At 38.1% G+C, this 27141-nt stretch overlaps 1 protein-coding gene and 1 non-coding gene across 40 annotated transcripts in view; one reads left to right on the top strand and one right to left on the bottom strand.

The window, feature by feature from the left end:
• Slmap (sarcolemma associated protein) overlaps nucleotides 1–27141 on the bottom strand; it is a 144746-nt gene that overhangs the window by 89175 nt on the left and 28430 nt on the right. The window lies entirely within an intron of this gene.
• Nucleotides 1838–1969, top strand: LOC121832453 (small nucleolar RNA SNORA71). The gene has a single exon (XR_006076112.1). It is a non-coding gene; the product is annotated as a small nucleolar RNA SNORA71 (small nucleolar RNA).

Genomic DNA, 27141 nt, shown 5'->3' on the forward strand with positions numbered 1-27141 from the left:
AATAAGCCAAATCAGAAAGACAAGCACTGCATGTTTTCTTTCACATACAGAGCATACACACATTGTGCTGGCTAATTCACTGTCAAGCTGACTGGATTTAGAATCCTTATGAGACACATCTCCAGGTCTGTCTGTGAAGGAGTTTCCAGGGAAGATTAAATGAGAGAAGACCCACTCTGAAAGTGGGTGCATCATCCCACGGGTTAGTGGTGCTGGACTGAAAAAAGAGAAACTAAAAAGAGGACCAGGATTCATTCGTGTCTCTTTGCTTTCCTGACTGAGTGGTAGTATGTGTGGAAAACATCAAAGTAAAAATGGGAGACTATGGGGGAGAAAGGCACCTGGAATGGTGCTTCTTGATTATCAACTTGGAGGCATCATCGGGAAACAAACTTCTGGGCACGCCTATGAGGGATTTTTTTTATAATGTGTTAATTGAGGTGAACAGACTGACCCTAAATGTGGGTATACCATTCCATGAACTGGATTCTCAGATCAAACAGGAAGAAAGCAAGCTGAGTACCAGCATTTATTTCTTTGCTTGTCGAGTATGGACACAATGTGAGTAACTGCTTCATGTTCCTGCCATCCATCTCCTCAATGACATCTGTGAATACAAATAAACCCTTCCTTTCTTAAGTCACTTTTTTCAGGTATGTCATTACTGCAACAAGGTCATATACCTAAAATTAAGAGGTAGAGTGGAACAAGAGAAGGAAAAAATACATGTTTACTCTTACGTATGATGTATGTGTGTGTGTGTGTATGTGTGTGTATGTGTGTGTATGTATGTGTGTATGTGTGTGTGTATGTGTGTGTGTATATGTGTGTGTGTATGTGTGTGTGTATGTGTGTGTGTGTGTATATGTGTGTGTGTCTGTGTGTGTGTGTATGTGTGTGTGTGTGTGTGTGTGTGTAGAGAAACAGCCCAGCAGCTATGTTTCTCTATGCCAGCCACGAGCACCCCAAAATGATAATTAAGAAAGCATTTCCATTTAAAAGAATCTAAAAGAATAAAATACCTATGAATAAATTTAGCAAGGCGGTAAAAGCCTTGTATATTAAGGGCTATGCAATATCATTTAAAAAGCAACATTAATAGCTTCCACCTACAGACCCCCTGTGATGTGCGCAGATATGTGACATGCATCACTTCCATCCTCATGAGACTACCAAGAAGATATTAACATCTCCATTTTATAGATTAAAAACCTGAGACTCAGGCATATTAAACAAATTATAACAGTCTCATAGCTATTGCTGACTTGACAAGATGATTCCAAAACAAAAAATTCTAAACCACAATGTCTGCCTGCCTTCCTTCTGAAATTAAGCACTCTCTGATCTTTAATTCAAAGCTTCTCATAAAATCTTACAAGATTATGAAATTTTCACGAAGCAAGGAGAATAGTTAGAACTCATTTCAAACGAGAATCCACCATTAGGTAAATCATTTCAGTTTACAGTACTTACATATAGTTACAATAGTTTACAACTATACAGAAAAATCATAGACTTAGAAAGACTAAAAATAAATCAGTATGAATCAAATAGCTAAGTTCTGCAAGACTGATGTGAAGTGCAGATAGACATAATTGCTGCTAAGTCACACTTACGTGAGGGTGGTGACGGAATTAAGAAGGCAAGGAGGAGGAGGAACAGGTAGGACAGTACATTTATATATAGTCATGACCCAGCCCTGAAGAATGACAGAATCCAAAGGAACAAGGGCAGAAATCCATGGCATAATGTAAAAGGGGACCTTGGCCTAGACAAGGAGTTGAGTTTCTTAAGACAGAGGCACAAGAAAAGATTTGATTAAAATTTTGGTTTAGGCCCCTGAATTCGGAAGCAATTATGGGCTGCCTGTACCTTGGTCATAGATACTTCAGGGAGAGGATGCTGGAAGCCTTACCCTGCATTTGGAAGGTCCATTCCTGTCCTTGCCAAACCCTAGTGCTTTGGAACACATCTTCCTTCTCACAGCCTCTTGGTCTCCTGACAACTCACTGAGTATCCACTATCAGCTCTGGGCAGTGTCCTCCGGGGCTTCTGGAAGGGAGGTAGAAGAAGCAGGCTCTGCCTTGAGGGCTTTTACTCTGACCTAGTTTTGCAAGGATCCCATCAACCCCAGTCACGTCCTCCTGTGGAACAGCCCTTCCTGCCTCCGGAAGCCTGTGTGGTAGAAGGCTACCTGACCCCTCTCCTCCTTTGCTCCCAGGTGTTTGTGGATACCAGATGGCTAGGGAATGGACAGCAAGACCACCACACAAAGTGATATTGGAGACACAGTTTTTACTCAGCTTAAAATTTGGCTCAGGCATGGGAGACACTAACACCTCAGAGGGCTGTGTCCTGTCCCTGTGTCCATCTGCCAGTGCTTGAAATAACTCTAGTGACAAGAGATTTTCTATTACATTTGTTGTTAACTTTTCTGCCACTTCTTCAACAGCCTTACAGATTAAAAAAAAAAAAAAAAAAGGTTTAGGGAATTACTCTTAACATCTCTGATGACACAGCAGCTATAGGATGGACTAGAGTCACTAGAAATAGGGAGGCCACGACTTGCTCACTTTTGCCCCCAGTAATTCAGTCCTTTCTTAGAAATCACACACAGACTTTATATGCATTTCTTTTTCAAGGCAAATTGTAATCTTCAAAGAATTCCTGTCAATATGCAAATGGTCAAAGCCTTGAACAGATACTTTTTTCTTTGAAAAAGAAAAGTAATAATAATAATTATTATAGGTGAATATAGAAGTAAACAATGGTACAATCTATGAAAAAAATAATTTTATCTGAGAAATGACTATTTTATCATAGGAAATGACTATCTGAGCTAAAGAAAATAGTTTCCTTATAAGGTTAAGTGCAGAGGGGCTCTGGTTTTCTGCTACCACATGATTCAGGTGTTCAAATAGAGCCCACTCCCAAAATCCTTCCTGATACTCACTTCTTTCAGAATAAGGAATACTCCCATTCAGGATTCACTAATTCTTTTTAAGATTTTGAACTGAAATTTAGTGACAGAAAGTATCATGGTCAATTTCTACCTCCATTCATGGCTTAAATATAGATCCTAAACATTTCCCCTAGGAAAATCTTGAGACCTAACAAGTTGGAGAAGTTGTGAAATTTTCTTTTAACCAATTTCATTCATTTGCTTGCTTATTTTGAGTTACTTATGTCTCACTATGGAACCCTTGGCTGGCCTGAAACTCACAGATACCTAACTACCTGCTTCTATCTCCTGAGTGTTGGAATAAAATGTATACACTACCATGCAAAATTTCCTTTTAAAAGGACTGATTTCTGGGCCAGTGAGATGGATTGGCAAGTTAAAGGCTCTTGCCATCAAGCCTGACAACCTAAATTTGATCCCTGGAACACACACAGAAGAAGAAAACCTCCACATGAGCCATGGCATAGGAGCACATGAGCACACAGACACTAAGTAAAAGAATAAATATATTTTTAAAGAATTTATTTCTTTCTCTTCCATGAAAAGCAATACCATTTACACCCAGAATTCAGCTATTTACAAGCTTTATCCATAGAAAGCAAAGCTGAACCAAAAATCCATTACTCACCACTGACAAAATAATTCACAACCATCACATCTGGTTTTAAACAAACCCCTCTGCATGTATTTTTTCACTTAATGTACTTATTACATTAACCCCATACTACAGATAAATAATTTAGAATTAAGAGAGATTAAGTAACTTGCTAAAAGTGCTCTGAAACTAGCAATGGGGAGAAAGGTGCATTTTAAACATTTTGTTTTATTGTTTGTTTTTGAAACAAGATCTTACAAGTGCAGGCTGTGTAGACTTCACCCAGGCTTGCCTTGAACTTGTTATGTAGGCAAGGATGACCTTTAAAACCTGATTTTCCTGCCTCCAACTCTCAAGAGATGGGATTACAGGTGTGAGCCACCACACTGGGCAGATTTTAAACTGTTTTAACTTCAACTTTCTGCTCTATTACCTCTGTCTAAAAATTGTACTGCTTCTTCTGTTTCTCTCAAGCATCTATGAAATAAGAATGATTTTACTTCATACATCAGTAAGATAAGCCTGACAACTGGCCAAGTGGCAAATTAGTAGTGATGGTGACAATAAAACAATCAGACCTTCTGCTGCAAAACCATCTAGAAAGGCAAGCTTTAAAACTTCTTTCAAAAACGCATATACTACCTAATATCAACTATTTGACACACAGCCCTAAATTGAGGTTTTTCAGTTTCCATGTCCACAAGCATATTAAGTATTTGCTTATACCAGGTCCTCTGCTAGCTCCTTTACATACATTACCTCATCTAAACTCACGAATACCATGATTAAGACAGTAGTTAAATATATGCCCAAAGATTATACAAAAACTAAGAACATCAAACAAAGCCTCTTCTTGACTACTGAAAATCCTTGGAGAGTAGAATCAGTTCTGTCTTGAACCTTTCTTTAATAAATGTATACTGAATAAGTACTAAATAAATACTTAAAATACTTAGTTGATTCATATAGTAATATAATACTTAGAGCCTATACTTGTCCCATGGTTTACCTGCCATTTCCTGAGCATCTCTGTTCATGGATTCAGCCATCAGCCAATAATTATAGAAATAATATGTGACTATCGTAAACCACTCACACAATCAAATTCTACTCAACATTAAAGAAAAATGAAATTTGCAGGAAAGTGAATGAAATTGGAAAATATAATACTGAGTGTGGTAAGCCATACCCAGAAAGACAAACACTAGGTGTTCTCGCTCAAATATGGATCTTGAAGTCAAATTTTTAGATAGTTTTGTTTAAGTTGCAGTGAGTGTCCGTAGAGGCCAGATATTGAGAAAGGAGACACGGGGCAGGGAGTATTGAAGGGAGTAGGAGAGTAAATCATATTTATATGAAAGTAGAGGAGGGGCTCTAGAGAAGAAAAGGGAATAGAGAAATAAAAGAAACATGGGATTGAAGGCAAGGGTCAATCAAAACTAAGAATGCATGAAAAAGTCACACAGGAACCTACTACTTAATAGACTTTAAAAAAGGAAAAAGGAATTTGAACAGAAGTACTCCTCATGGTGGTTAACACTGCTCCCAGAAGCCATAGGTTTTCAACCCAAAATTCCAGTGTCAGCTGTGGGATATTCCCCTATGACTGGCCGGGTAGTCCCAGCAGATTCTCAAAACACTACAGGCTGTTATATTTGCTCTTGGATACCCACCACCATAGCGCTAGAACAATCACACCCAGCTGTAGACCATTCCTGTTTCAACACTGAACTGCCTGGCAAGATATGCAACGACATGAATGTTCTGAGGGTAACCAAGTGCATTCTGATTGGATTTGAAGAAACTCTACAGGACGGAATATAAAAGTGGCTGGCACCAGAGAACTGGTCAAAAGCCTATGGGAGGTCGCATGCCCTACTGGGGAATCTAATACTGATGTCTGCCAAATAGACATGTATTAAAACTGCTTTCTAAATATATATGTTTATACCCACAGACTTTTGCGACTCTCAGACTTGATTAGAGAAGCCTCTTGAAGCAGTGGGCAATAGTTAGAGCAGGGGAACATGATAGCTAAGTGCTTAGCCCCAAATGGGCTATCTATGTCACTCCATCTGAGGCCCAGGGAACATCACAGAAGATAGAGTGGAAGGACTATGGGAAGTGAAGGATGGGGAAGAATGCAGTGTGGTGCTGCCTTCTGAATACAAGGTGGTCCTTATGATCACGCAACAGCTGTGACTACCTGGGAGGACCTGAACAAAACAGGAAGCAAGGGAGAAAATGAGAGAGGGAAGGACAGAGACCAAGAGAGGAAAAGGAGGAAGGAGAGTCTGGAGTAGTGGGAAAGGATGAAAAAGTAGTAAGGGTTGAGTGTAATCAAAGTTCATTGTATGTAAGTATGATATTGTCAAAAAATTTTAATTACAAATTTTAAAACTGTGAGTGGGCCTGCTGGCACACATCCTTAATCTCAGCACTCAGGAGGCAGGCAGATAGATCTCTGAGAATTCCAGGTCAACCTAGTCTACATAGTGAGTTCCAGACTAGCCAGAGCTACATAGCAGGCCCTGTCTCAAACAAACTGGAAATAACTTTAATGTCCATCCAAACTATATGATAAAGAGGGTTTGGTTGAACACACCTGTAACCCAAACACTCAAAAGGCTAAGGAAGAAAACTGCAAAAAAACAACAAAAACCCATATTATAATCATCTAATGAAATATAATGCAATCTTCACAAATAATGAGGTATAGTATCAGGATAAAAATATTATCCATTTTGTAAAATCAATGATATAGATTACACTATTAGTGTCTTAGGGTTTCTATTGCTGCAATGAAACACCACAACCAAAAGGCAATTTGGAGAGGAAAGGGTTTATTCATCTTACACTTCCACATCACTGTTAATCACCAAAGGAAGTCAGGGCAGGAACCTGGAGGCAGGAGCTGATGATGCAGAAGTCACAGAGGAGTGCTGCTTCCTGGCTTGCTTCCCATGGCTTGCTCAGCCTGCTTTCTTATAGAACCCAGGACCACCAGCCCAGGGATGGCACCATACACCATGGGCTGAACCCTCCCTTATTAATCCCTAATTTTAAAAAAATGGCTTACAGCTGGATCTCACAGAGGCATTTTCTCAACTGAGGCTCCTTCCTCTCTGATGACTCCACCTTGTGTCAAGTTGACACAAAACCAGCCAGTACAACCAGGAAGCAAAAATTTGGAAGAATATACACTAACAGTTTACAGTGCTTATCTCCACAAAGAGAAATCTGAAAAGTAACTCCCGAGGATATAAAATTGTATTCACCACCCAGGCACTCCAGGAAGTGCAAAGATAACACTGAGGCCAGGACAAAGAAAGACAACACCTTGGCCCACCTGATAGTGAGTAAGTAGGTAGTGGAGTGATGGAAGAGAAAGGGGATCAACAGGGAGTGGAGGAATGGAAGAAGAGCAGCTTGTGAGCTATGAAGTGAGGCAGAACTGGAGGCAGGAGCGGTTGCTGTTCTTGGTCCTTGGGAACTGCCCATCAACAGAGCCAATAACAAACGCAAGTGCTAGTGGGCCTGTGTCTTCTTCCTTTGAGAAAACTGACCACTGTCTGAGTCACTGTGACTCCTGGAGCTGCATCCTGGCCCAGGAGGAAGAGCAGTGCCTGCAGAATGGAGACCCATGACTGATGAACATGTCCTACTGTGCCTACTTCTCATCACTGGCCTACTTGCTAATCTCTCTCATTGGTTATGGTGGTAGTTTAACCATGAGACTGGACAACTCTATGTTGAACTACAGTTTTACCCTGCGGCATCTAACTTTGGCCAGAGATTTATTTCCTTTGAAGCTCTGGGTTAGACAAAACTTGAAAACACCCAGAGGCCCTGATCACCACCACACAGTGGGCAGGAAGAAGACACCCAGAGAGAGACTCAACAGCCTGAGCAACCATGGATTAGAACCAACACAACAAGTAGGGCTGACAAGGGAGGCGTCTGGAGTGGTACTAGGAAAATGAAAAACTGAGAAGACAAGAAATAAGACTGGAAAGGTAAGCAGCACCAAGCCTTTCTTAAGAAGCATCAAATAAGTATAATGTTTATAATACAGATGATAGGAAACTCATCACTATAGATTTTAGGCAGGGAAGTACTGAAATCAAATTCATACTTCATTCAGGGCAGTAAAGGCTTAAGAGGTGTTAGACCAAAGCCTTGGACACTCAGTTACAAGGCTTCTAAAGTAAATAATGTTTTGAACTTGAACAATTTTAGAAGTTTTAAACTTGAACAATTTTAGAAGTAGTAAAGAGAGCTTAATGATAGATTCTATGGGCTCAGTATTGAAGACACAAGTTTCTAACTTTGACTACTTGGGCAGCCCAAACATCATCTGTGTTTGGAGATTACTGGAGGGGTATGGCTAGTGAATGACTCTCTTCTGTTTTGGACAATTCACTTTTAGATTCTCTGGAGAACATGCAGTGAGTAAATGCAAGGAAAAAAACAGAAAGTACAGACATGAGCTGGGTGTGGTACACACACCTGTGATCCCAGGTACTAGGATGACTAAGGCAGGAACAGTGCTAACCTGAACAAAAAAGCAAATTGTTAAAAGAGGCTAAGAGTGCAGCTCCATGGTAAAGCACCTGCCTCACAGACATGAGGTCCCAGAATCGCAGCCTCAGTAGTACAAATATGTAAAGAAAGGGGAAGGGATGGGGAATGGAAGAAATAAAGCTATACATGAACGAAAAGCACAAGCATTAACTAATCACTAAAGTTACATGAACTAGAGGCTAGAAAGATGACACAGTGGTTAAGAGCATGAACTGTTCTCCCAGAGAACCTAAGTGATTCCCAACACACATCAAGCAGCTCATAACCTACCACCTATAAATCCATCTCCTGGGGGACCCACTGGCCTCTGTGAGCACCTGCACGCACGCACGCACACACACACACACACACACACACACACACACACACACACACACACACACGTTTATTTGAGTCAGCATGAAGAAACCAGTGGAGTAAATGTCTGAATTAGTTTCTAACAAAATAGTTAGAAGTATGGGGGGGAGGTATTTAATCAGGAAAAATAATACCTAAGAGGTCAGAAAAAAAACCAAGAGCACCTAATAGTTCTACCAGTCTACATATAGAAGTCATGCTGACTCAAATAAACTGCTGAAGAGCCTAAGAGCAGAAGAAATCTAGAAAAGTCACAACACATTACAACTCAGAATCTCTTGTTGGGGAACATTATTTTAAGGTGTGTTACTTTTGTTTATGTTGCATTTGTTTAACTCTGTGAAGCTGTGTTACTGTGGCTGTGTAAAACACCTGATGGTCTAATAAAGAACTGAACCAATAGCAAGGAAGGAGAAAGGATAGGTAGGGCTGGCAGACAGAGAGAATATATAGAGGGAGAAATTTGGGAGGAGAGGAAGATCTAGGAACGAGAGAGAAAGGAGGAGGACTCCAGGAGCCAGCCACCCAGCTACATAAGCCACGGAGTAAGAATAAGACTTACAGAAGAGGATGGGAAAAACCCAGAGGAAAAAAGTAGGTGGGATAATTTAAAGCTAAGAAAAGCTGGCAAGAACTAAGCCAAGCTAAGGTAGGACATTTATAGTTAAGAATAAGCCTCCATGTGTGATTTATTTGGGAGTTAGGTGGTGGACACCCCAAAAAGAGCCAAAGACCAACCAACAATAATCTCTAATTCCAAAAGTTAAAATTTATAAGGATATCTCTTCTTGGGGTCCCAAATTAATCAAGCCAATCAGAGTGGAAGAGACTAAAGGGAACAAATAAATATACCACTACCTATGATAAGATTGTTTACCATTCTAGTAGAAGACAATTTACCACAAAAAAAAATTACTATATTAAATTGGTTATATGCTTTTTTTGCTTCTGGGTTTTTCTTTTTTGGAAACAGGGTCTTGCTATGTAGTCCAGTCAAGCTTGAAACTCATTACATAGCCCATTCTCTTCAGTGTCCTCTTCTGAATACTGGAACTCCAGGTGTCTACCATCACATCTGGCTTTATTTTTAACAAAACAAAAACTACTACAAAGCATAATAAAATGAACAAGAAGATGTCTTACTTATCATTCCTGACTTCTTGATTGTCATACATCATCTCTTTATCTGTGATTTCATGTAAGCCAAACTATTAACAGTATAAAACCCATACAGCCCTATATAATAAAGAAGCATATTTGAGTGTGGGTAATGTATAAAACTATGGTAGTAATTATACAGCATATGATTAATGCAAGTAATTTATCAGAAATGGGAAAAATCTTTGATGTTAGAAGAAAAAAAAATAATGGGCTGGAGAGATGGCTCAGAGGGTAAGAGCATCGACTGCTCTTCCAGAGGTCCTGAGTTCAATCCCAGCAACCACATGGTGGCTCACAACCATCTGTAATGAGATCTGACACCCTCTTCTGTGTACATAATAAATAAATAAATCTTTTAAAAAAAAAAAAGGAAAAAAATAAAAGACACATTTTCATTTCTTGCTTTAAAAAGCCCCTCTGGGCCGGGCGGTGGTGGCGCACGCCTTTAATCCCAGCACTCGGGAGGCAGAGGCAGGCGGATCTCTGTGAGTTCGAGGCCAGCCTGGTCTACAAAGCGAGTCCAGGAAAGGTGCAAAGCTACACAGAGAAACCCTGTCTCGAAAAACCAAAAAAAAAAAAAAAAAAAAAAAAAGCCCCTCTGATGAAGACCACATGAGAAAAGGAAGAAACAAAGTGCTAAAGAGGCCCGCAGAAATCCACAAAGATACCCCCACAAAAGACTGTTGGCAATGGCCGAGAGACAGCCGGGACTGACCTACTCTGGTGATGGGATGGCCAAACACCCTAATAGTTGTGCCAGAAACCCCATCCAAGGACTGAGGAATCTGGATGCAGACATCCACGGCTAGGCCCCGGGTGGAGCGCTGGGAGTCTAATTAGCCAGAAAGAGGAGGGTTTATATGAGCGAGAATTGTTGGAACCAAGGTTGGATAAAGCACAGGGACAAATAGCTAAACGAATGGAAACACATGAACTATGAACCAATGGCTGAGGGGCCCCCAACTGGGTCAGGCCCTCTGAATAGGTGAGACAGTTGATTGGCTTGATCTGTTTGGGAGGCATCTAGGCAGTGGTACCAGGTCCTGGGTTCGTTGCATGAGTTAGCTGTTTGAAACCTGGGACTTATGCAGGGACGCTTGGCTCAATCTGGGAGGAGGGGACTGGACCTGCCTGGACTGAGTCTATCAGGGGAGACCTTGATCTGGAGGAGGTGAGAATGGGGGGTGGGCTGGGGGAAAGGGGAGGGGGGCAGGAAGGGAGAGAACAAGGGAATCTGTGGCTGTTATGTAGAACTGAATAGTATTGTAAAATAAAATAAAATAAAAAATTTTAAAAAAAGAAATTAAAATCACACCGGAAAAAAAAAAAGCCCCTCTGTTACTTTTTTGGTAGTGAACTTGTCACTTATTATTAGATGATTATTCTGTATTAGTTGGGAAGGATGCAAATATGTTTGTTTGGTCCACTCATAAAGAAAAACTCCACAAGGAACTTTTTAAAAACTCAGAAGCATATTTTCAAATGAGTCTACAAAACAAGTAGGGCACTACAGAATTTTTACTTGAAATGGTAAAGTTAGTAAAGTTAGTGTTTTCTTGGAGTAGCATGGAGTAGAGTCCCAAGATGTGAGTCACTCAAGTCAGAACAGCTAGTTCGGGATTTAGCCAAAGCTAAAAAACAAACAAACAAATAAATAAATAAATAAATAAATAAATAAATAAATAAATAAATAAATAAATAAATAAATAAAAAGATGCAGCCCACAGAACAAACATACAGCTCTCTCAGCAACAAAGAAACAGCCATGCTGGGTTAGCAGCTCCAGGTTGAATGGATCAAAGAGAAAGAGTTGAAAGTCCTGACCAGTCCTGCCTAATATTGCACCTGGAAACATTTAAAGGTGTTTGCTTATCTTTTGATTTATCATTCCTTTTTAAATTTACTACTGAATTTTTTAATTACATTAAAAAAAGTAACAAAAGTCATCTTGGACTCTCAAAATACACAGTTAGTGTCCCTATCATACTTTTTCTTGCAGTAGGTATGTACTGATTAAATACAACAACCAATTTGTATTTTACTACATGTGTATTTTCCCCACTTTTGCATTGCTAATGACAGGAGCCAGACCTTTACAATACATAAGGTCTGTACAATACATATCACTGCGCTACATATGACCCCAGACCTCAAATCTCTATTTTTTATTTGCATGCTTGCTTGCTTATTTTAGGTTTTTGAGACAGGCTCTTAATTGTGCAACCGAGGCTGGCTCCATTCAATATGTAGCCTTAAGAGTTGTCGTTAATATCTCAACCCTCTTTCTCCTCCAGAATGCCAAGACTGTAGGCATGCTGCCCTGTCTGGCTTAAATATGTATTTTGAATGAACCAACTACTTTCTTATTGGATGACATACACTGAGGTAGGCTTTGAGAGTTTCCAGCTGTGTCCTATATCTAGTTTTCTCTCTGCTTCCTACATGTGGATAGAATATGATCTCTCCCTGTCCTGACCTTGCTGCTTGCAGTCATACGGCCCCCACCAAATTATGGGCTCTCCCCCTGGAACCAAAAGCCAAAACAAACTTTCTTCTTTAAGTTGCCTTAGATGTGGTATTTCATCACTGCAACAAAAAAAGTAACTAATAAAGTCAGTAAAAACAAAAACAAAAAAATTTTCTTATGTTTCTTGGTAATATAGAAATAATGACCCCTGTAGCAGGCTATCACTTCAGGTACATTGCACAAAGAAGGAAAAACATCTAAAGACCTAAAGACATTAAGAAAAAAACATGTATTGAAATACAATTTCTAGGGCTGGAGAAATGGATCAGTGGTTAAGAGCACTGGCTGCTCTTCAGAGGTTCTGAGTTCAATTTCCAGCACCCACATGGTGGCTCATAACCATCTATAATGAAATCTGCAGGCATATGAGCAGACAGAGCACTCATACCCTCTCAAAAAAAATACACAAATAATTTTTTAAAACAAAAATGCAATTTCTCTCTTGTACCTACAGAAAACAAATATATAATTACCTTCACTCTTTAACTGCAATAATAAACTTTCCTACCAGAGTCACCTATTCTTGGATAAAAATTTCCAAAGCCATGCAATAGCTGAGTCACTACTGACTGAAGAACTTAATTACCTCATATAGTCAGTGAAAGATGATGATGTGTAATATAAAACTAATTTATTTCTGTCATCTTCATTCAGGATTACAAAATGAACTTCAACATGGTTACTAATTCTAAGAGTGACTAATAAATATGTTGATTTATTTCTTACTAACAGTTGAATACATTCTTTTCTGGGATTAAATTAAGTACCACCTATGCATCAACTGAGTTAAATGGGAAATTATCCTCTACCATTTCTGAGTTTAAAAGGTCATGTTAGATTTTTCCTTCAATAGGCTAGTCAATTTTCTGTAACATTATCTCAACCCTTATGCTATGCCCTAAAGTTAAAATATCAGTTGAAGAAAAATAGGTACAATCAAAGAATTCTATACTGCAACTTATCACAAATAGATTAAAGTACAGTGTCTTCAAAATAAAAAGAGTTAGTTAAAATTCTAGAAAAATCAAGTAAAATTTTAGTATTGAGTTCTCCAAAAATCCTCATCAGTGAGATAACTTAAAGCCTAAAGAAACTACCAATACAAGAACCCAAAACAAGAAAGCAAAGTGTGAAGGCAGAAGAAGAGTTCAAAATCCAAACTACTCCACTTTACAAACTGGCAAACACCACAATTTTGAACATACCTAAACAGAAAACTGCAGTTTTTAAATGATACACAACTTAACAACACTAATTTGGCTAAAACTACTCCTAACATTAAGTAACTACACAAGGGAGGTTATGTAGTGAAAGGTTAATATTTATTGAGTCCTAACTGTGTGCCCAGCCCAATATTACTTCCTTTACACATGATGACTCATTTAATTTTCTTAATCCCTATGAAATGCTATTATTATTCCCACAAGAAAACTAAGGCACAAAGAGGCTAAATTCTCACCAAATGCTATACAGCTAACAAGAGGTAGAAACCTAGGTATTCTTCCCGAGGATCCGGGTTCAAACCCAATGCCCACATAGCAGCTCACAACTGTCTATAACTCCAGTTCCAGGGATCTGGATCCAGATCCAGGCCCATTCTGACCTCCATGAGCAGCAAGTATTTAAAATTTTAAATAAATGTAAGTCCAATTTCTCATTCCATAGATGAACAAATTGTTTTACTACAAAAGACAAAGCGTTAATTCAAGGTTAATAGTCTTCAATAGCAGAACTAGCACTGGCAGCCAAGCTTTTCACCTCAAATGAGCCTTTTCAAAAGCAATCATTTTCTCTAAGTGCATCTTTAATCTCAGAACTGTAGACAGAGACAGGCAGACCTCTATGAATTCAAGGTCCACTGATCTATACAGAGGGCACCAGGACAACCAAGCCTACAACTCAAATTGTTTGTTTTTGTTGGTTTTTGCTTTTTGTTTTTTCAGACAGGGTTTCTCTGTGTAACGGTGCTACCTGTCCTGGAACTCACTCTGTAGACTAGGCTGGTCTCAAACTCACAGAGATCCAAGTCCTGGGATTGAAGGTGTTCACCAGCCCGCCCCACCCCCAGAAAAATTTTTTAAAATACAAAAAAAAAAAATCATTAAAATCAGAATAACAGAATAGTAAAAATTAAGTACAGAAGAAAATAAAAAGAAATTCTTCAAGCTTTCAAAAATAAGCTGCTGTCAACAGCATAATATACTTATCTATCTTCAGTATACAATAAACATTCTATATCTTGCACTATCTTTTTAGAATTAGAGACATCCTAATGACATACTCCATAGGACTTACACTCCCTACATTTCACATGTCAGTAAATACTTTCGGCAGAGCTGATGAGATAGCTCAGTGGGGACAAGCACTTAACAACACCAGCCTGATGACTCCACACATGCACTGTGGTACACATTTGCCTGTACACACATACACACACATGCATGCACTCACTTGAAACTGCAAGCCAGCATGTTTTCCTTTAAAGGCATTGTTGTGGTCATGTGTCTCTTCACAACAACAGAAACCCTAACTAAGACACAAAACATGAGGAATCCCAACCACATGCTGCTGCCGGAACTCCACATGCCTTCCCTGCCACAAGACCCTACCCTCTCAAACCATGAGCCACAATAAATCCTCCCCTCATTAGTCGCCTTTTGTCAAGTATCTGATGACAGTGACTGGAAAAGTAACTAGTAAGTACATTTGTTCCAAGGTATGCTATGCATTTCACAGCACAAACATTCCTATGACAGAGGAAGTGAGGCTCTAAAACAGCATTGACTTGCCCAAGGTCATGGAAAGTAACAAAGCCAGGATTCACAGCCATCTACAATAGCTGGGCTCCACAATCCATGTTCTTAGTCATTATATTATTTTAATTCTACATTTTCAACTACATGACGTCAAGTCTCAATATACAATGATCCCCTGGGAACCTTTGTTTTAATAAGCATCTGACATGACTTTGATATCTGAAACCACTTTTGTTTTTTAAGTCAGTTACTACTCATACCTGTAATCCCAACACTAAGAAGAAAACAAGAGAATCCAGGCAAACCTGGGACACTTGTACACACCAAGACCTTGTCATAAGAAACAAGGAAACAAAAAAGAGATTAGGAAAGACAAAGGGAAGAGGAAAGGGTGAGGAACAAGGAAAGGGAAGGAAGGAGAAAGAGAGAGAAGGTGGCAGAGAAAGGCAAGCAGGCAGTATGTATATACATATACATACATGTATGTAATAACAATTAATGAAAAAGAGACCATTAATTTGAAAGAGAGAAGAGAGAAAGTATATGGAAGGGTTTAGTGGGAAAAAGGATGGGAGGAATGATTTAATTACATTATAATCTCAAAAGTAACAAGAATAAAACTCTTGGCCAGGTATTATGACACACACCTTGGATCCCAGCATTCAGGAGGCTGGGACAGACAGATCTCTATGAGTTTGATGCCAGTCTGGTCTATGTAGTGAAACCCTGTCTAAAAATAATAATAATAAAAATAAAAATAAAAAATAAAAAAACCTAAATCCTAAATGGATCTGAATAGATATTTGTCCAAAATACATATATACAAAAGTGGATATGGTAGTGCCCACCCAACTGTAGGAGAACTGTGAGGTAGAAGCCAGCCTAGACAGGACCCTGTACCACAAAATGAAAACAAAATGTACATAAATTACTGTGGTGGTATTGTGTTCCCCAAAATATTGTGTACTCTAATAAACTTACCTGGGGTCAGAGAACAGACAAGCCACTAGTTAGGCAGTGATAGCACACGCCTTTAATCCTAGCATTCCAGAGACAGAAATCCCTCTGGATCTCTGCGAGTTCAAGGCCACATTGGAAATAGCCAAGCATGGTGACACACGCCTTTAATCCCAGAAAGCCAGCCTTTAATCCCAGGGAGTGGTGGTAGAAAGCAAAAAGATATATAAGGCGTGAGGACCAGAAACTAGAAGATTTTGGCTGGTTAAGCATTTGGCTGGTTAAGGTTTTGGCTGGTTAAGCATTCAGGCTTTTGAGCAGTAATTCAGCTGAGAGCCATTGGGATGAGGACACAGAAGCTTCCAGTCTAAGGAAACAGGACCAGCTGAGGAATTGGCAAGGTGAGATAGCTGTGGCTTGTTCTGTCTCTCTGATCTACCAGCATTGACCCCAATAACTGGCCTCGGGTTTGACTTTATTAATAAGAACGTTTAAGATTCCTGCTACAAATTACCAATAAGAATATGAAAAAAAATGATCAACATTACTACTCACTAGAGAACTACAAATCAAAATCTGAGATATCACCTCATACTCTCCAGACAGCTAAAATTTAAAAACACATTGATGAGGAGATAAACTAAAAACTCTCATACACTGATAAAGTATAAAGTGGTATACCCACTTTGAAAAACAGATTGACAGTTTCCCAAAATGCTATACATAGTATTGTGGAATATTATTTTAACTATGTAAAGCTGTGTTACATTTGTTTATGTTCCAGAATATTACTTTAACTATGTAAAGATGGTTGCATTTGTTTATTTTGCATTTGCTGAACTAGGTGAAGATGTCTTACATTTGTTTATGCTGCATTTGTTTAACTATGTAAAGATGTGCTGCTGTTTCATCTTGCCTTCCTAAGGCACCTGACTGGTCTAATAAAAAGCCAACAGCCAATAGCTAGGCAGCAGAGGGATAGGCAGGGCTGGCTGGAAGAGAGAATAAGTAGGAAGAGGAATCTAGGCTTGGGAGGAGAAAAGGGAGAAGAGAAGGAGGAGGAAAGAGAGGTAGACGCCCAGAGTCAGCCAGGCAGCCGTCAGCCAGACAGACATGGATTAGAAAATACAGAATGAAATAAAGGTAAAAAGCCCTGAGGCAAAACATAGATGAAGAGAAACGGTTAATTTAGTAATAAGAGCTGGTGGGACAAGCATAAGATAAGGTCAAGCACTCAAAACTAATAATAAGTCTCCGTGTCATGATTTTGGGGGCTGGCAGTCCAAGAAACCTGCTACAATGTAGAGTTATACATGATATAGCAATTTTACTTCCACATATATATACAAATAAACTGGAATATATGTAGCACAAAAACTTGAGCACAAATTCATAATAGCTAGACAGAAAATAAAACTACTTAAATGTCCATGACTGAATGACTTGGATAAATAAAATATGGTATAGTCATACCGTGGTTTACTATCTGCAATAAAAGAAACAGTACTGGTAAATGCCTCAACTTGGAGAATCCCTTAAAAACACTATGCTAAATAAAAAGTAGATGCAAAAGCATGTTGCCTAATTTCATTTAGACAAAATGACCAGATAGGCAATCTACAGACAAAGAAAGATCAGTGGTTGCCAGAGTTTGGCAGGGAGGAGGAACTGAGTAATGACAACTAAGAGATCTAGAGTTTCTTTGGAGGCGGAGGACAAAAATGTTCTGGAACTACAAAGTGGTAATAGTTGCGCACCTTTTAGATATACTAAGCACTATAGTGTATACTCTAGAAAATTAAAAATAAACTAGAAATAACAGTTAAATACAGGAAGATATAAACTTTGAAATAAAAACTCAGAAGTAGTTAAAACTGTAATTACATGACTTCTGAGAAAGAACTAGGAATATTACAAATCAACGGATAAAAATGAAGACTTCATGGAGACAACAGAGACTCTAGACAACTCTAGACACAAGAGACAAAGATGAAGATGTCAAAATTGTCATACACACACACACGTACACACACACACACACACAGAACCAGGAAAGAACAGTGTTATGCACAGAAAAGTTTGAAAAGTTCCATTAAAAATTCATACTGGGAGGGGAGAGGTGGTACAATAATAATAAGCCTGTGACCCTGAGTTGAATCCCAGACCTCTCTCCTCGCTGCTCCTATACACAAATATTCCAAAACTAAACTAAATCATCAAATAATCCATATAAAAGGTTCCCTAATGACTTTTAAATATAATGTACATAAAGGATTACATGAGTTATACAACAGGAAAATAAAAGGATGTAAAAAGTACATATGTACTTTGTTAATATGTAACATCAGAGGAGATATGGACATTATGGATTCCATCAAATGCAAAACTGAAATTTAATCAAAAGTATTGCTTTTGCGCACTAAAGGACACATGAATTGTGTTCAACTTTCTAGCAATAGATCCAAAGCACTCCATTTGTGCTAAACAAGCAGAAGAGATGAAGATGAGCGATGGCACACTGTATTCTAGAATGTCAGGTCCACTGGGCAGACTTCTGTTTACCAGACTCTGATTAGTTCACAGGAAGCGCTTGATGAGTACCGCATATATGCTGTACGAAATTAAAAATGGAATCTTAATGAAAAAAAAAAAAGCAGGTATCTCAAATCTGGAACTAAAAATCAAGGGAGGAAAAGAATTACCCTCAAAATACCAAATAAGCTAAACCTAAGAAGGCCACACAACTTTATTGTGTTAATAATGTGTCTAGCTATATAAATAAATTTCATTTTTAATATATGTCAGTTCAAATCCAGAGTCAGAAGATGCTAAGCAAATACTCTTACACTGACATACATTTCTGGCCCTCTGCTATTTATACAGTCGGTATATTTAAAAAAAAAAAAAAAAAGTGAGTTCACGCAATTCTAAAGAATTAGCTTTTTAAATGATATAAATAACTATTAAAATATCTATTCAGAATTCACTATAGCCAAGCTGGGTGTGTAATCAGCAATAGAACACTTGCCTAGTATAATAACACACATAAGGCCCTGTGTTCAACACATGACACCTCCGTTATAGTCAATTTAAGGGATATATACAATACAGAAAACAAAAAATACGGTTTAAGAAAAATAGAACAGATAAAACAATTACCTAAGAAATCTAAGGAAGAAATGGGAAACCTAACTGTAAAAACCCTGACTGATTTAGCTAATCTACTTAACTTTCATAGACAAGAAAATGACAACTTTCATAGAGAAGAAAATGACACTGTTTTTACTTTGAAACATTAACTCATCAAAAAGTATAAAAAAAATCAATATAATCAAAACACATATAAATATCACTAAGAATGCTGCTTTTTAAATATTCAATCAACATAACTATTACAAATGTTTGCTCTTTAATTGAAAGTGTTCTGTTGCTAGAATAGCAACAATAAATGACATTAGTTAGTTCACCTACTTTCTTTTTAAACAAGATGCCTGCAGGAGCTTAAGTTAAAAAACTACTTTTGAACACAGCAAAAATGCAAGCCATAAAAATATCCTTAGTATTTATTTCTCACATCAGAATACTTTCATAAACTTTATTTGAATCTAATATGCAAAGCAAAATTTGAAATCATTAGATGAAGTCGTAGTATTGATCAATTTCAACTTTAAATTCAGTAAAGGTTATAAATTGAGAGAGCTCTACTATACAATAAAATTATAATCTTCTGGAGGATGTAATCTGAGCCAATTTAAATGCTACACCAAAAGGTTTAAAAAGAAAAGTTTGACGTTTTCTGGTAATAGTAGAAGTTCATGTAACAGGGGTTTTGAAAATTATATTGAAAACACTGAAACTTTTGAAAGTAGTTGTAATTTAGGAAATTATTTATACCTTAACTTTTGGAGATTTTTCTCAAACTGTTTTTCAAGACTCAGAAACTCAGTTTCACGTAAGCTATGTTAGCAGCAGTTACACTTTCAAAGGAAGTGACAATGCAGATTCTGGGTTTTGACATCCACACTTTACAACAGATAAACATTGTGCAAATAGAGTACTAAAGCTCAACAAAATGACAGCCCTACAAGTCAGAAGCTGGACATAGAAATGCACACCTGTTAGCCCAACACCTGGGAAAGCTAAATAAGGAATATCATGAGCTCAAGATGAGGCTAAAATTTTTATTATTGGCCAAACGTAAACTAACAAGTAGTTCTCAGAAAGCCTCTCTTCCCATACTTTGGACATAGTAGGCCTGAACTGTATCCAGTTAATACATATTAAGAGTCTCCATAGATTTTTTTTTCTACCAATTGTTGTAGAATTTTAAGATGTGTTACATTTGTTTATTCTGTGGAACATTTGTTTAATGATGCAAAGATGTGTTGCATTCTTTTATGTTACATTTGTTTAACTCTGTAAAGCTGTATTACTGTACCTGTCTAAAACACCTAATGGTCTAATAAAGAGCTGAATGGCCAATAGTGAGGCAGGAGAAAGGATAGACAGGACTCACAGGCAGAGAGAATAAATAGAAGGAGAAATCTGGGAGGAAGAGAAGAAAGAACAAGAGAACAAGGAGAGGAGGATGCTTGAGGCCAGCCACCTAGCCACACAGACAGTCACGGAGTAAGAGTAAAAGTAAGATCTACAGAAGAGAAAGGTAAAAGCCTAGAGGTAGATGGGATAATTTAAGAAAAGCTGGCTAAGGCAGGGCATTCATAAGTAATAATAAGCCTCCATGTGATTTATTTAGGAGCTGGGTGGAAGGCCCCCCCAAAAGAGCAAAAACAACCAACAACAATTAATAATAATACAAAGATAAGTTCCAAACTTTCAAAACTCAGAACATTAAAAAATATGTATTATGAGAATAGCATCTATGGCCACTGAATTTCTAATTCATGCTGTATTACAAAGTTTAACATTCCAATATATTTTTGACATCTGTTACTACCTACAAGATTATCATCAACAACAAATAAAGGTCAAAACTTAAAAGGATAAGATCTCATATCATATCAAAATATCATAACAGCTCACTTACGTGATTTTTCTATTTCATAGTCTATTAGTGGTATGGTTTGGATGCTGAATATCTACCCAAGTCCAGGTATTAAAAATGTGGTCTAATGGAAGGCACTATTGGGAAGAAAAGGAACTTCTATATGGTAGGAACATATTAGGAGGTACTTAGATCCCTGGAAACATGCACTTGGGGAATGGCATGTGACAACAATCACCTTCTCTTTCTCATTTTTGTTCCCTGGCCATGAAATAAATCGCTATGCTCAACCACACACTTCATACATAGAAAACAATAGCAACAAAAGCATAGAACTAAACAAATACTAGGAAACTGAACAATACTTTTGAATGAACAGCCAGTCATTGGAGGAATCAAGGAAGAAATTTTAAAATTCTGAGAATTAAATGAAAATAATAGCACAATGTACCAGAACCTCTAAGATACAGCTAGAGGAGTTCTACCAAGAAAGTTTATATATAAGTGCTCACATTAAAAATTTAGAGACAGCTCAAAAAACCTAATCACACATATTTATTCAAATTAACAGACCCAAACTATAAAGGTAGAGATGAAAAGAGCGATGTTACACATGCCAATGAAATTCAAGAATCATTAAATAATATTTTGAAAGCTATATTCCAAGAAATTGGAAAATCTAGAAGAAATGAGTGAATTCCTAAATACATCTAACCTACAAATTAAAGACATAAACAACTTAAACAGTGTGACTTTTAAGATTCATGCTACAAAACAGACCTATGACAAATGAGACTGAAGCAATATTTTAAAAGAAAACAAATAAAAAACAGGACAGGATTCGCTGCTGACTTCTACTACACTTTTAAGAAAGAATAAGCACCAATACTCATCAAACTGTTCCACAAGACAGAAAGCAATATTCCCAGTCTCATTCTAAGAAGCCAAGATCATACTGATATCAAACAAAGGAGGATGCAACCCAAAAGGAAAACTGAAGACCAAATGCCCTGATTAACCCAGAAGCAACATCCTCAATAAAATACCTGCAAACTGAATCCAAGAACACATTAATAAGACCATACAGCACGACCAAACTGGTTTCGTCCCAGTAATGCAAGTTTTGTGCAGCATATGCCAATTAAAAAAATACAGCATTTAAATACACTTGAAGACAGAGTTCACATGATCATTTGGCAAATTCAACATCCCTTCATGACAGAAGTTCTAAACATTCTATGAATAGAAAGAGTATATCTGTACATAATAAGTAGATATATATATATATATATATATATATATATGTATATAGATAGCCTATATCCAACATTACACTAAATGTAAAAACAAATAAAAATTTAAAAAAAACACTTCCTTGAAAATTTGAAACCAGTCAAGAGTACTCAGTCTTACCTACAGACGTAAGTTAAGAAAAAGATATAAAAGGGATACAATAGCATAGGCAGAAGTCAAATATCCCTATTTGCAGATGACAAATACTTAAAAGTCCCTGAAGACTGTTAGATCTGATACTTCAACCAAGTATCAAAATACAAAACTGACACAAAAATCAGCAGCTTTCCTATATACCAGTAATAAATTTGCCAAGAAAGAATTTTTTAGATCCTTGTCACAACAGCTTCAACAGCTTCAAAATAAATACATACCTAGTAATAAATCTTACCAAGGAAATTAAAGACTTCTACAATGGGTACTTTAAGACTGAAAAAACTGGGGAGTAGAGAGATGGCCCAGTGGGTAAGAGCACTGGCTTGTGGTGATAATCTAATTGTACTGAATTATTATTTTGATTGTATGTTAATAAATAAAGTTGTCTGGGAGTCAGAGCTATTAGAGCCATAGCAAGAGTGTGGCGGTGGTGGCACACGCCTTTAATCCCATAGATATCTGTGTGTTCAGGGTCAGAGCTATTAGAGCCATAGCAAGAGTGTGGCGGTGGTGGCACACGCCTTTAATCCCATAAGATCTCTGTGTGTTCAGGGATACAGCCAGCATTGGAGACATATGCCTTTAAGACCTAGGGGGCTGTACATTCAGACAGTGACGAGGCAGTCATATGTTTGGGTTTACAACCAATGAGAAGGCAGAACAACATACTTTAAAAAAACGAACCGACAGGAAGTAGGTCTCTTTTCGCGAAGCTGGGACAGCAGGAGGAAGGGTGAGATTTTAGCTCTGAGCTCTGACTTCTCAGCTTTCTCTTTTACATTGTTTCTGTGTTTCTTATTTAATAAGACGGTTGATTACATCTACATCTGGCGCCCAACGTGACAAGAATCCATTAAAAACTGCTTGGCTTGGCGGCAGGTCCGCTTTCCCACAAGGGCGGCAGGCGGCCCGCGGCGATCGGCTTCTTAGTCCGAGCTGCTGGCGTCCTAGTCCGGGTAGCAACTTCTAGCCCGGGCCTAGGTCTGTGAGCAGCTTGCCTAAAGCCGGTGCTACAAACAACTCAGACCTGCCCTGCCGAACAGGGCCCTGCCTGTAAAGCCAAGGCACGTGGTCGGAGCTTAAGGAAGCCAGACCCAAGCCTTGACTCGGCACAAGAGGGAACACGTGGCTGCATTTAAGCTTTAGCCGGCTACGCTTTCTTGTGCGTTCTCTCTTTCCTCTCTCTCTCTCTCTCTCTCTCTCTCTCTGGATTTACACCTGGGACACTAGGTGGCTGCTTTGAAAATCCCCTCGGATTTCTACTGTTCTACGCAGATTTGGTAAGTCATAATATATCAGATATTTTAAAGGAAACTATCTAAAAGAGAATTTTTTTCCACATTAAAAAACAAATGGGTTTTATGTGTACATTGGAAGAAAATTGGTTTTTGTTCGAAATTTTAGGCAGTCTGGCAATGGAACAACTATATAATATTAGTATTGGTGGAATTATGCACCTCATCACTATAATAATCCACATTTTAATATTTAAAAAGATAGTCAATTTAAGTGCCAGGATAACAGCGTTAGAAGAACTTGTTAAACCTGTAAAAATTCAGACAGAAGAAATTAACAGTGAAGTTGTTTCAAGTCGGGATCATAAGGTTGCAGAAAGAAAGCCTGTTTTCACACAGTCACCCTTAATTTATCCTGTAACAGTACAGCAGATGCCTGATCAAATGGCTACACAAAATACTTGGGCTCCAATTGAAATGTTGGATTTAAAAAGGTTTAAGGAGGCAATAGTATCTTATGGCATGCATTCCCCATATGTAAAGCAAATGTTAAACACTTGGTCAACATATAATAGGATAGTACCACAGGACTGGCGGGACCTCGCACAAGGTGTTCTAGAACCCAGCCAGAGACTTCAATTTCTGACTTGGTTTAAGGAGGAGGCTAAAAACATAGAAAAACAATGGAGGGATAAAGGAGTACAAGTTTGCCAGGATCAGCTTATGGGCGAAGGCCAATATGCTTCAGCACAAGCACAATGTTTATATGATGTCCAAACCCTAATTTTATGTCGAACGGCAGCCTTGAATGCATGGGACAAAGTTGAGGAACCAGGAAAAAAATCTGAGTCATTTACAAAGGTGAAGCAAGGCCCAAAAGAGTCTTTTACAGATTTTTTACAAAGACTGGCTTCAGCAGTAAAGAGAACGGTCTCGGATTCAGAAGCTGGTAAGGCAATAATTGAATCTTTGGCCTTTGAGAATGCGAATGCAGCATGCAAAAGAATAATCAGGCCATTAAGGGCAAGATCTGCACCTATGGAAGATTGGATTAGAGAAACAATTAATGTTGAAGCTGATGAGCATGATGATACATGGGTAGGAGAAGTAATTTCAAAAGGTTTGAGGAGTGTTAGATGTTTTGGATGTGGAAAGCAAGGACATTTGAAAAGGGACTGTAGACAGGTCATTTCCAGAAACAATGTTTCTTCAAGGAACAATGGCAAAAGAATGCCCCTTCCTTCTGGAGTATGCAGAAGGTGTGGTAAGGGAAAACACTGGACCAACGAATGTAGATCAACAAAGGACAGACAGGGTAATCCTTTGCCTCAGTCTTCGGGAAACTCCCAGAGGGGCCTCAGGCAGGCCCCCAGTGCAAATCCAGTTCAAACCTTTCCGGCAGCCATAGAGGAAATGCCTGCTCTGGAGAGCGATTAAATAACCAAATGCCTATTGGAATAAATCATGCTGGTCAGAATGATGAAACAGAGAGAATAGAAAATTCAGGAGAAAACATAAAGAAAATTTTTTGGCAAACTTCTATTAATGAACAAAGACCAAAATTAACGATAAAAATAAATGGTGTTTTGTTGTCTGGTCTGGTAGACACAGGTGCGGACATTACCATAATAGCACCAGAATTTTGGCATCCAACTTGGCCTCTTCAGGAGGTAAACGTTCAACTGTTAGGAATTGGGACATTATCTCAGGTGAAACAGAGTGCAAGATGGCTCGAATGTATAGGTCCAGAAGGACAGAGAGGAAAATTAAAACCATATGTGGCTAACATAACTATGAACCTGTGGGGTCGAGACTTGTTGCAACAATGGAATACTCAGATTAACATCCCTCCAATCTCAGAAACAAATCATAAACTAGCACATGTTACTGAGAGAAATATTAGAAGATATTGTTCTAATGAGTGGTCACCAGCCATCCATATTATACAAGAACAGGGCACAATAACTGATGATCTTCCAAAGACACCAACAGCTCTACCTTTAAAATGGTTAACAGACAAGCCTGTATGGGTCCAGCAATGGCCTTTAACAACAGAGAAACTCCAGGCTTTAGAAGAGCTGGTAGAAGAACAGTTAAATGCTCAGCATATTGAAGAATCAACCAGCCCTTGGAATTCTCCTGTAATTGTTATTAAAAAGAAATCTGGTAAATGGAGAATGGTAACAGACCTTAGGGCAATTAACAAAGTAATTCAGCCAATGGGTTCTCTACAATCTGGGATGCCTTTGCCTACTCTGTTACCAAAAGGATGGCCTCTCATAGTTATTGATTTAAAAGACTGTTTCTTTTCAATACCCTTACAAGAAAAAGACAGAGAAAGATTTGCTTTTACAGTGCCTACTTATAATAATTCTCAACCGGTTAAAAGATTTCAATGGAGGGTCCTCCCACAGGGAATGTTGAATAGCCCAACTCTGTGCCAATATTTTGTACAACAGCCATTGGAAGTGATACGTAAAAAATTTCCTAAATCTATAATTTATCATTATATGGACGATATTTTACTAGCTGACTCAAATGCAGATACTTTAGAAATAATGTTTGAAGAAGTAAAGAAAATTTTGCCTCGCTGGGGATTACAAATTGCTCCTGAAAAGATACAAAGAGGAGATTCTATTAATTATTTAGGATATAAAATAGAGCTACAAAAAATTAGACCCCAAAAGGTGCAAATTCGGAGAGATAGACTACAGACTCTTAATGACTTTCAAAGATTATTTGGAGATATTTCTCATCTACGAACTATTATTGGGGTAAAAAATGATGAACTGACTAATTTGTTCAAAACCTTAGAAGGTGACAAGGACTTAAATAGTCCAAGAGAATTATCACCTGAAGCTGAGAAAGAATTAGCCTTGGTAGAAAAGAAAGTGCATGAAGGACACGTGAATCGTATTGATCCAAAGCTGGATTGCATTTTGGTTATCTTACCTTCTAGGCGTTCTCCTACTGGAATATTAATGCAGAGGGAAGATATTATATTGGAATGGATATTTTTACCAAATAAACCAAATAAAAAATTAAAAACTTATGTGGAAAAAATCTCTGACTTGATTTACAAAGGAAAAATGAGACTTCGTCAATTAGCAGGCATAGACCCAGCAGAAATTGTCGTACCATTAACTAAGGAGGACATTGAAAAATTATGGACAGAAAGTGAACCTTGGCAAAGAGCTTGCAGTAATTTTTTGGGAGAAATTAACAGCAAATATCCCAAAAGCAATAGAATTGATCTTATAAAGAGAGCTGATTGGATCTTGCCTCGAATTGTACGGCAAAAACCCATATCTGGAGTTCGTACATTTTATACAGATGCCAACAAAGAAGGAAAGGCAGGTTACAAATCAAAAAATTTAAGTAAAGTGGTTCAAAGTCCGTATAATTCAGTTCAAAAATCAGAATTGTATGCTATTCTGTTGGTATTAATGGATTTTTCAGAACCTCTCAACATAGTAACTGACTCTCAGTATGCTGAAAGAATGGTGTTACATATTGAGACTGCAGAATTTATCCCTGATGCTTCAGAATTAAC

This window comes from Peromyscus maniculatus, chromosome 9, assembly GCF_049852395.1.
Source record: "Peromyscus maniculatus bairdii isolate BWxNUB_F1_BW_parent chromosome 9, HU_Pman_BW_mat_3.1, whole genome shotgun sequence".
Classification (NCBI taxonomy): Eukaryota; Metazoa; Chordata; class Mammalia; order Rodentia; family Cricetidae; genus Peromyscus; species Peromyscus maniculatus.